The following is a 12,506-nucleotide window of genomic DNA, read 5'->3' on the forward strand; positions in this document are numbered from 1 at the left end:
GTGAGTAATATAGAAACTCTGAAAAAATGAAAGACTGACTTGTGAGTCAAGACCAAAAGAATATTAATAGGAAGATACATAAAATTGTGATTATTTGCAATGTGTTTCCTTACTGTCATGGATTCTGAAGCCTAAACTATGTTAACTTTATTGTAAAATCCTACCTTCGTTTTGGTCTCTAAAAGGAACTCAGGAAATCGGATAACTTGGTGTTTTTAATCTGGATTCTGATGCTTACCTGAACGTTCTGCTACAGTTTGTAATTCAAGAAAGGCAAGCTTCTCAACAAATATGTGTGATTTGCATGTGTAATACCTCATCCTAACAATATGTTAGGAGAGACAGTGAATATCTCTGGTGACTTTTTCTTTGTATTTACCTTATTTAAAGTAGTTTTCACTGTAGAACAGGTAACAATTTAATGAGGTAGGAATTGAGGGTCTTTTTTTCCCTATATTTTTCAACATCATTTATTGAAAAATTTTCTTTATCTATTGAATTGTCCTGATACCTCCATTGAAAATTATTTCATTGGGGCTGAGGATTTAGTTCAGCGACATAAGCGCCTGCCTTGCAAGCAAGCAGTCGTGAGTTCGATCCCTGGTGCCGATAAAAAGGAAAGAGACAAAAAAAGAAAGAAAATTATTTCATTGATATATGGTTCAATGTCTACACAGTGATCTATTTTTCTATTATGTTGCCAGTATTATACATTCTTGATTATTACAACCTTATAATAAATCTTAAAATCAGTAGATAAGTCTTGCAAGTCTTTTCTTCCATATAAAAAATACTTTTACAATTTTGGGCCTTTGTCTTTCCAAATAAAGCCATCTTGCCAGTTTCCAGGGGATAAATCCTCCAGGGATTTCAATGGGATTGCACTGAATCTAAAGCAGAGAGGGAAGAGGTCATGTTACCAATATTGAGGCTTCTCAGTCCATGAACATGGTATATATGTCTGTTTAATTAGATCTTTTAAAATTCCCTGAACTATGTTTTATAGGTTTCAGTGAAAAGGTCCTCTTTTTAAACTTTTATTTTCAATGGATATATAAAAAATAAAATTTTATATATTAATGGGATGCTACATAATGTTTACATACACATATACATTATATAGTGTTTGTAATAGCTCAAACATACCCACCTGCTCTAACATTTGTCGTCTCTTTATAAAAACTTTCAAAGCACTTCTTTCCAGCTTTCTGAACTGCGTTGTCCTTTATTGTTACCTGTAGCCGCCTTCCTGTGTAATAGCCCCGCGGAACTTCTCGTTCCTTTATAACTGTTCCGCCTCCCTCCACACTCCCCAGCCTGCGGTAACCAGTATTCTCCCAGCTTCCGTGAGATCAGCCTTTTAGAGTAAGATGACGTAGTGCCTAGCTTGTGTGCCTAGTTTATTTCACCAAATATAATTTACAGTTTCATCTATGTTGTCACAGACAACCGGATTTTACCCTTTTATGGTTGAACAGTACTTCCTTGTATATATGTACCATATTTCCTTTATCCACTCTTTAGCTGATGGACACTTTGACTGTTTACATTTCCTTACTGTTGTAAAAAGTGCAGAGATGTTACATATTTTTCAATAATTATCCCTACTTATTTGGTGTTCTTGGGTATCCTTACAAGTAGTATTGTATTGTTTCCTTTTCTGATTTTTCTGTGTTAGTTTATGAAAAAGCTATTTATTTTTAAAATATTAGTTTGCTGTCAAAAATACAAGATTCAGGGCCCTCTATCTTCACACTATATTGTGTGAGAGTATAGTTTAAAAGTACGCTAAGCCTACATCAATTTTGCGTAAGTTGAGGCTTCCTTTATCTTCGGTGTATAGTTGACAAAGCCCTTCCTAAAGCAGTAAACATTGATGTCTGCCTGCGTCTAGCAGTGGTCCATTCATCTGTTTGCATAGCAAAACATTCACTGTATATTTTGATCACTCCTCATAGAGTAATCACTAAAGGATGAGTAGAAGTTAGCTATGTAATAAAGTAAAGGGGCTGGGGATTTAACTCAGCGGCTTAAGTGCCTGCCTTGCAAGCAGGCAGTCGTGAGTTCGATCCCTGGTACCGATAAAAACAAAAAAGACCAAAAAAAAAAAAAAAAAAAAAAAAAAAAAAAGAAAGAAAGAAAGTAAAAAAGGAAATTGTCAGGCAGGGTAAATAGCAGTGTTAAGGTCATAAAAACAAGTACTTCAAGTACTTGAAAAGGGATAGGGAAGCTGGAAATGGAAAATAAATGGACAAAACTGACAAGGTAGAGCCTTGTTAACCACATTAAAGATTCTGGATTTTATTTATCTTTGTACTTAGGAGCTGTTAATGACTTTTAAGTAAGACAATGACAAAATATGGTTTGAATTTTGAATATTACTGTACTACTATATAGAGAACTGACTTATGAGAGTTACAAATGGAAACAGGAAGTCCAGATGGGAGACTATGGCAGTGTTCCTGGTGCAAGGCAGTGCTGGATTACAGGAAAGGGAGCCAATATGGGGATAAATGCATGGGTTGGAGATATATTTAGAACATAGATTCGGACTTCCGGGAGAACATGGCGGACAGATAACAGCAACTACCGGAGGCTCTCTGAAAGACTCGGCTCAGAAGCCAGGAATGGTGCGGACTAAGGAGACATAAGCAGGTGGAGATATGCTCTGCTGACTCAGGAACGAACTGGGCTGAGAGAAACCAACTTGGAATGCATTCCTGGTGCTAAAACAGGAACAGAAAAGCCTCGGTGTGGAGGCTGGACCCCGCGCCATTGTAAGCCGCGATTTGGGTTTCCCGCGTCGGCTAGCTGCCTCTACAGTGGCTCGGCAAGGAGAGAGACGCGCAGAAGCTCTGAGAACGGCAATCTGCGAACGGCAGGGAGGCATGCACTGACTTGTGGTGAGGTGAGTGAGAGAAGCTGACACTCTACCACAGTTTGACTCCAGCGGAGGACTTTCTGGGCCCGAGCAGTCCTGCGGGAGCAGGGTGCGGTGGCGACTCCAGCCACACATCCCCCTCTCGGGCGGGATTGGTGAAAAGTGCCTGGCCTGTGTGACGCTGCCGGCGGACCTGGTAGGCTGTCCCAACCCAGATCCCAGAGCCTGACGGTGGCCGGGAGGGAAGACGCGTAGGCTGCCTGGTGCGTAAATCCCTGGTGCACAGCGGTGAGCGGGAACACCTAACTGGCGCAATTCGATCAGGCTGTGGCTGACTGGGAGAGAAGCTGGGCCTCTTATATAAGCTTGCATATATAAGGAACAGAGAAGAAGAGGCAGCATGGGAAGAGGCAGCAACAAGAAAGGCTCCTCGGCCCCCAATTCTGAGAAACAGGCAATAGCAGACACCGCACCAATATACATAAGGCACCATATAGAGAGCCTCATAGACCAATTCAGGAATGAAGTTATCAACGACCTGAAGCTAGAAGTATGCAGAATAGTTAGAGAAATGCTAAGTACCACCCAAGAAAAAACAGGCGGTGGAATGGAAGAACAGAAAAAAAGGGGAAAATTGTTTGATGGAGAAAACAGAGAAAGCATAGAATACGTGAAGCAGGTTCAAAGGGACTACCAAGATACTAAGAAGTCTATAGAAGACTGGCATAACAGCTTGAAAGAAACTAAGGACAGACTATCTGAACTGGAGGGCAGACTTGTAATATGGGAGAATGAAATGAAAAACTTCTTAAAAATAACAAAGAAACAAACAGCAATAATACAAAGACAAGAAGATGATAAGAGGATCCATAACTTAAGGATTAAGAACATAAAAGAAGAAGTAGGGACACAAACAAGTGAACTACAAAAGCTACTCACAGAAATAATCCAGGAGAATTTTCCTAATTTAGCAAAAGGTAAAGATACTCAGATGTATGAGGCATACAGGACCCCAGCTACCTACAACCCAAACAGAGCAACACCCAGGCATATAATAATAAAAATTCCAGAAATTCAATACAAGAACAGAATATTAAAAGCTGTAAGAGACAAGAAACAGACCACTTACAAGGGAACACCCATCAGAATTACAGCAGATTTCTCGGCACAAACCATCAAATCACGAAGAGCGTGGGGGGAAATAATTCAAGCTTTGAAAGATAATAATCTCCAGCCAAGATTGAGATATCCTGCACAACTGTCCCTGGAAATTGATGGAAAAACAAGGTGCTTCCAGGATAAAGAGGAACTGGGGGAATTTGCAACCACCAATTCAACTCTACAGAGAGCATTGCAGGATATTCTAAAAAAAGAAAAATACAAAGAATCCAGAAATAATGGCAGAGAGGCCACAACGAATGGAGCAGAGAACAAAATGAAGAAGACAAACTGACAGCTACTGACAGAAAAAGAGCTCAACAGAAATGAGGCAGAGAAGATTGGATGATAGGAACAGCTATTTTGGAGAAAATGACATCTTAATAGGTAATACTGATTTAGTATCATCTTGTTTTGAAGTCTCATCTAGCTTTTGTCCTTCTGTCTCCAATGGTCTAAATAGGTTGTATCTTACTGGATTTTATTATGTACAATAGTATAAGCAAAAACCTTGTAAAGACAAGGAGATTATACAGAAACCATTATTCATTTTCTGTTAGTCGATTCTAAATACTCTGTAATGCTGTCATTCTCTTGAATGGTTTTACATTGTTTTGATATACTTAATGCTACAGTATACGAAGTTGTACTCAAGGATTTCAAAGAAAGAGACAATATGGTAACTACTTTTAGGTTAGGATTATCTGGTGGTGAAACACTATTCTGCTTAAATGGTTATGTTTTGATCTGCGCTGTTTTGTTGTTATGCCCTCTTATATCTCAATCTCCACTCCATTATTTACTTTTTTATCTTTATCCTTTTAATTAAAGGAAAAAAATAGCAGGATATATTATAGTAACCCACTTTGACTTTTCATTACCTTGATTTAAAGCCCTGTATTACTCTCACCATCTGGTTTTTAACTGATGTTCCCCTATTCTGTTTTGCTGGATAGTATCAGGTTCGAAAGTTTAGGCATCAGCTGTGAAGATAATGAGATTCATTATGACGCCCATTCTTGTTGACTTTTATCTACTTTTGAAGACCTACAATGTCTCCAATGTTTTGGTTTTGTCGGTTTTATTCTTTACTGTTTTGTTCAATTGTATTATAACTAACGATATAGGCAATTCTATTAGAGATAGCGGGAGGCATTGTAGTAACCATTGTTGATCACCTTGTATTATGTTTTTACATTATCTATTATGTCCACCCTTTTGACTTGACCGATTCTGTTCTGTTATGTCACATTTGGTTTTACTCTCTTCCAAAAAAGTAATAAGAACCGTGGGAGCAATGAAACCCAAAATGTGTAATAGTCATGGTACAAAAGAGAGGAAAAGAAAGTGCTCCAAACTATATAACTGCATGTATATTTAAGTGTATAAGATAGAAAATGATATCACAGAGTTTTATTGGATCAATGAACAGAACTGTTTGCAGTATCATTGATGGAATGTCCACTTTACAAGCTTTAATTTTGTGACTTGAACAATTATTTCTAAGATGACAATATGTAATCCATTAACTAGTGATTTCCTACTGTTCATTTTTTTTTCTGTAAATCTGTATAACTTGTACCCTTGCCCTGCTTTTTTTTTTCTTTTCTCCTTAAATAAAATTAAAAAAAAAAAAAGAACATAGATTCAATAAGACCTTATGATGGAATAGGTGGAATATAAACTCTAAGCAGGGGTTATTTTATTATTATGTTCCTCAGTGTCTGATAAGATCATTGCCTGCTAAGTGATATATTCTCAAAAAATATTGTCTACTGAATAAAGACAGTGGATGCAGGAGGGTATTAAGAATGATTTCCAGGGGGCTGAGAATTTAGCTCAGCAGCATAAGCACCTGCCTCACAAGCGCAAAATTGTGAGTTTGATCCCCGGTACCAAAAAAAACCCAAAACAAAAAACAAACCAAAAGAATGATTTCCAAGTTTACAAATTAAGTGACTGTGTTGTTAAAAGTACTATTTAATAAGATGTGAAAAACTAAAGAAGGGTGGATTTAAGAGAACTCAAGTTGAGTTGTAGGCATGTCCAATTTGCAATTCTGAGAGACATGCTTGTATACATATTGTGTAGTTGGACATATGATTACAATTTCATTAATATTTGATTTATTCCAGTGTGATGACCTATTCAGTTGGGTAGGTCTTTATAAGGCTGAGCATGATAAGCTTCCTGATAGCTCTATATTGGTATGTGTTTGGGTTTGTGAATGAGTAACTCTTATTTTTCTTTCTGGTCTTCTTTTCACTACAAAAAACTTCCAGCACCCGTACAACCTTAGTACTGTATTTAATTCATATTTACTCCATTCAACAGACTAGTCCTAGTACTTGGTTATTTTCTCCTTCTGTATTTTTGTTTGGATCATAACTTACTGAGCTATTGTTATTTTTTGGATTTAAACTGCTTTCACATGATTGCATATGCTCTGTAGAATTTCTTTTCCCAGTTCTGGGGATTGAACCCAGGGCCTTGTGTATGCCAAGCCAGTGCTCCACCAGGGAGCTGCGGTCCCAGCTATCCATGGGAATGTTTAATCTCAGTTTCTCTCACAACTGTCTTACTGTCTTACAACTAGTAAAATTTCAAAGGAGGAATGTTAAAAGCGTATAGTAATTCTAACAAAATTATTGAAGTTTAATATTATGAGTACTCTTGAAAGAGTGTATGTCAGCATGTAACAAGCATCCCATGGAGTCCTCAGCATTTTAAGGTTCAAACTGATAACACAAATAATGGTAGAACTTTTCTCTTCCAAGAAAATAGAAATATCCCACGTCATGATGGAGGTAGGTTATGGTTATGTGGGTGTATGTGTTTTCTAAAACTCACTGAACTTAAACCTCTTGCATTTGATTGTCTATGCATTGTAGTTCAATTTTAAAAGAAATTTAATAAAATAAAACTCCCTTTTTCATGTTTCAGTCACCCTCAAGAGATCACTGCTATTAATATCTGGCTATGCAAACATATATGTCATATATATACTATGTGTGTTTTTCTGTACAATGGGCATCATTTTACAGCATATACAATATCATGCAACTTAATATATACAGATATTTATTCCTTAATAAAGCTAAAGGAACATTTGTATTTGAAGCCTTATAGGTCTACCATATATCTCAATTTTGGTAATTTTCATTTCATTCTTTGACATTTAAATGGCTGAAAATCAAAATAGTAATATAATAAGGATCTATTGCTAAGTCTCACTTCCCTCCAGATCCTATTCCTATTCTACCCTATTTTCTCCTCTCCCCATAAGTAAACATTTTATTAGTATTAAGAATCCTTTCATTTCTTCATGTAAATATGAACATATATATTTTTATTATTTCATATTTCTCACAAAAATAGCATACCATACACTGCTATATATCTTGCTTTCTCTAGGGTAATCTTCAAAAAATTTTCCATATTCGTAGAAAGTTTCTTCTTAATAGCTACTTAGCATTGCATTGGGTTATTTTCCAGTCCGTTTCTGGCATCACAAGCAACTGCACTGAATAGCCTTTTACCTGCATCATTTTGTATATATGCTGTATATCTATCTGGTGAGTTTCTGAGTCAAAGATTAAATAGGTTTGTAATTGTAATAATATCTTCACATGAAGTTTTAAACTTTTAGTTTTGAAATGATTTCAAAGTTACAGAACAGTTGCAAGAACTACGTAAAGAACTGTGTGCTCTGTAGCCAGATGCATTTATTGTCAAATCTGTTGTGCTGAATTGTTCTTATATATGTATATAAACAATCATATTTACATGTACACATATATGTATGTATCATTCATATCTTTATGTGTATATATTCTTGTCCTTCAGCATCCAGGATCCCCAGTGGATGCCAAGATCTGGGAATGCTCAAATATGATGTAGTATTTTCAAATAATCTACATTTATCCTGCTATACTTTTTAAAAACCTCTGGATTGTTTATAGTATTTACTACAATGTAAATTAAATGTAAATAGTTGTTATGCTGTGACATTGGGAAATGATGAAATGAAAAAATATTTAATATTTGGTGCAGACATAACTAACTTTTATAAAAATATTTTTGATTTGTGGTTGGCTGAATCTATGGACATGGAACCCACAGGTACAAAGGCCTGGCTGCATATATCTGGGTATGGTATTGCTTACCTACAATTGTGTGTGTATATATATGTAATATTTATATTTGTGTGCATATACCAAGTTATTTTTTGTAAACCACTTGGCAGTAAGTTATATAAGTATACAAAAACACACACACACACACACACACACATATATATAATGCCTCTTTATTCTTTGTTTTTGTTTATTTATTTATTTTTTTAAGGCTAGTCAAGTGAAGCAGTGGGAGTGGAGAAGGAACAAAGAAATCTGTAACTGGTTGTGATCAATTAGTTGTAAACACCACTGCACTAGGATCAGCCAGCCTCTTTATTCTTAAATACTTCATTGTGTATTTTTTTCCTTGGGTTTTTTTTTTGTTTGTTTGTTTGTTTGTTTTGCCTTTTTGAGACAGGATTTCACGATGAAGTTCAGGCCAGCCTTGAATTCACTTTGTAGCCCAGGCTGGCCTCGAACTTGCAGTGATCCTCCTGCCTCGACCTCATGTGCCCTGGAATTATGGGCATGTGCCACCGTGCCTGTTATCATTGTGTATTTTCTATTTTATTTTAAAGAGAATAAAACCAAGCAAAATAAAACAATAAAACCAATAAAAAACAAACTAGTATAAGTAACACAGGACTTCAAAACAATACAAAATCAACAGTAGTTACCAAAATGTCTCTTGTCTTTAAAATAGCTTCAGATACCTTCAGACTTAATAAAAATCAAATAGAACAGAACAGAATAGAACCAGTAAAAACAAAACAATGAATGCAATAAAGGACTTCAAAATAAGACAGTAATAAATCCAATATAGCTACCATAATGTATCTTGCTGTCTTTGAAATATTTGCCCATGCCATCGGATACAGCATATTCTTTTAAATAACTGAATTTTAATACTGAAAATCAGAAAACTTATCATTGATGTGATACGATCATCTCATGCATGGTCTATAATCAGACTTTAGCATTATTTTGTAGTGGTATTTTTAGTCTAGGATTACACATTGCATTTAGAGATTATGTCTCGTTAGTCCTCTTTTAATTTGAGACTTTCCCTCAGTCCTGTTTTGTTTATATGAAAGTGACACTTCTATAGGCTGTAAGTCATTTATTTGATATAATGCCCTTAGCTTGTGGTGTTATGTTTCCTCGTTATTATATTTAAACTACACACTTTTAGTAGTGTATGAGTTATCCATTGCTTTGTTCTGTTTTGATATGTTTAATCTTACCTTCTTTGAGATATAAAACAAATGTGTAGGACTGATAACCATATTACTGAGCTCTTGTTCGATCATAGAGCAAACGGGTTTGTAGTGTCACTTTATGAATGTCATTCTAAATACTTTAATTCTATAACATGAACAGCTATTTCTAAGATGACAATGTGTAACTTATCAACCAGCAATTTCTTACCGTTTGTTTTTCTGTAAGTTTGTATTATTTCTACCCTTTTTTATCTCCATGTATTCATTTGTTTCCTTTTCTTTAAATAAAAAAAATAAAAAGACAAAAAAAAAAAAAAAAAGAAACTATCGTAAAACCTAATGGCTTAAAGCAAACATTATTTCATAAGTTTTTTGGGTCAGGAACATTTCTAGGGTCTTTCTGGCTGCCTCTGCCTCAGAGTTTCTCACAAGTCTAGAATGAAAGTGTCATGTAGGTCTGTTATGTTTTAAGGGTTGGGTAAGGAAGGATACACTTCCAAATGCAGTCTCATAGTTATTGATAAAATTCTGTTCCTCGTGGGTTGCTGGAATGAGGGCTTCAGTTTCTTATGGGCATTAGCTGGAGTTCTACCTTAATTTCTTGTCCTCAAAACATGGCAGTCAACTTCTAGGAGAGAAAGTAAAAGAAAAAGTGCCAGAGGGAAATTGTGAGAGAAGCCACAATCTCTTGTTGAGCTTTTTTATAATGAATTAAGTATTAAATTTTATCAAATGATTTTCTTCACTGATTGAGGTGCTCACAGCACTTTTTATTATTTATTCTGAGATAGCATCTTGGTAAATCGCCCTGGCTGGGTTCCAACTTGCAATCCTCTTACCTAGGCCCCCTGAGTAGCTGGGATTACAGTGTGCACTGCTGCACCTCGCTGGCAGAGTTTTTAGGATGTGTATGACTGTACCAAGTGAGGTCTGCCTGTACGTACTTTACACTTTGTGTTTCAAAACTTATTGACTTTAAGTATAATTTGTATGCATTAAAATTTACCATTTAAAGTTATATGGTCAATAAATGCTGATGTTTACATCTGTGTAGCTACCACCACAATCAAAATACAACACACTTCTGTAACCTTCAAATATTCCCCCAACCGCTTTTAACGATTGATTTCCCACATGCCTAGCTCCAAGCAATAACCAGTATGTCACTATAAATTAGTTTTGCCCTTTCAGAATTTCATCAAGATGAAATCCTATAACATGCACTTTGTGTCCACTTTCTTTTCTCAGCCCATTTTGAAATTCATCCCTGCTCTTACATGTGCAGCAGTTTGCTCCTGTTGATTGCTGAGCACTATTCATTATACGGAAATAGCCCAGGCCCTTTCCAGTTGCTCTGCATATTTGAGTTATTCCTACTTTATTCTGAATTAAAGTGATATGAGCAATCATGTACAAATGCTTTTGGGGCCTTACATTTTTATTGCTCTTAACTGCTTCGAAACAATTTCAGGCTGGCTGTGGTGGTGCAGGCCTGTTATCCTACCAAAGCACTCTGGAAGGCTGAGGCAGGAGAATCACAAACTCAGTCTCAGCCTGGGCAACTTAGCAATTGAATGAGGCTTTGTCTCAAAAAATAAAAGAGCTGGAATGTAGCTCAATGAGAAAGTCCTTAGTTTAATCTCTAGGGCTTAAAAAAAAAAGCAGAATATGTGGCTCATGTAAAATAGCAAATGTATGTTTTATGTTTAATTTTATAAGAAGCTCTAAAAATTATTTTTAGAACATTAGTACAATTTGACATTTTTTTTCTTGAGACAGGCTCGCACTGTGAAGTTTAGGCCTTGAGTTCACTATGGAGCCCTGGGTGGCCTCAAGCTCCCAATGACCATCCAGCCTCAGCCACCCAAATGCTGGAATTACAGGCATGTGCCACTATGCCCAGTCATTTCATATGCCTACTGGCAATGTATGACAATTTCCACTTGCTTCACATTTTCATCAGTGCTTCCTGTTATCAAATTTTTACATGTTAGTCATTCTGTTGTGTCCGTAATACTATCTCATTGTGGTTTCAATCTGTATTTCTTTTTTTTTTTTTTTATCAGTACCAGGGATGGAACTCACGACTGCCTGCTTGCAAGGCAGGCACTTATGCCGCTGAGCTAAATCCCCACCTCCTCAATCTGTATTTCTTGTTGACTAAAGATACCAATTATCTTCTCATGCATTCACTGTTTACTTGTATAATTTTCTTTTTTCTGTACCAGGCTTGAACTCATGACCTTGCACTTAACAGGCAAATGCCTTAGCCGCTGAGCTAAATCCCTGGCCCCTACTTGTATATTTTCTTGAATTTTCTGCTTAAATGTTTTTGTTCATTTTCAGGTTAGTTGATTATCTTCTAAAACTGAGCTTGTGAGTTTTTTAAAAAATGTATTCTGAATATGAGTTCTTTGTCATATGTATATTTTGTGAATATTTTACCCTCGAACATGAGTTGGTTTTTCATTTTCTTAGTATTATTTGGAAAAGGAGAAGTTATAATTCTGATAAAGCTCAATTTACTACTTTTTTCTTAAGAGTTCAATCAGTGCAGAGGCTTGAACTCAGGTCCTCATATGTGTTAGGAAAGTGCTCTAATACTGAGCCACATCCCTGCCCCTTATTCTTTGTTCTGTTTAAAAAGTCTTTTCCTGATGAAAACATTTTTATCTTGTTATTTTCTCCTACGAGTTGAATGGTTTACTATTTATAATGTGGTCTGTGATTTTTTTTAGCTAATATTTCTATGTAGTATGGACCAAGAATGAAGATCTACATTTTTCAAAAGGAATATTTAACCTGTTGCTGAGAGGCTATCCTGTTCCTCATTAAATAATCATGGTGATTTCATCAAAAACCATTTGAATATGCATAGTGGGTCTTTACCTGGGTTCTCTGTGTTTACACACACGCGCGTGCACACACACACATAAGTACAGCATCTTGATTAGTGTAGTGTTAGTAGTAAAATCTTGTAATCAAGTAGTGTAAGTTCTCCAACTACATATTCCATTTTTGACATATTTTTACTATTCGACAGTCCATAATTTTCATATAATTTTTGGTAACATCTTGTCACTTTCCTTACAAAAGAAAAGATTTCTGGATATTAATTAGGTTTTCATT

At 35.9% G+C, this 12,506-nt stretch overlaps 1 protein-coding gene across 17 annotated transcripts in view; it reads left to right on the forward strand.

Annotated features, from left to right (window-relative positions):
* The window catches only part of LOC100715635 (protocadherin gamma-C3), a 173,687-nt gene that overhangs the window by 110,911 nt on the left and 50,270 nt on the right, over window positions 1-12,506 (forward strand). The window lies entirely within an intron of this gene.

The sequence above is a fragment of the Cavia porcellus genome, unplaced genomic scaffold (genome assembly GCF_034190915.1).
Source record: "Cavia porcellus strain 051 isolate PalLab524CR breed Dunkin Hartley unplaced genomic scaffold, mCavPor4.1 scaffold_21, whole genome shotgun sequence".
In the NCBI taxonomy this organism is placed as follows: domain Eukaryota; kingdom Metazoa; phylum Chordata; class Mammalia; order Rodentia; family Caviidae; genus Cavia; species Cavia porcellus.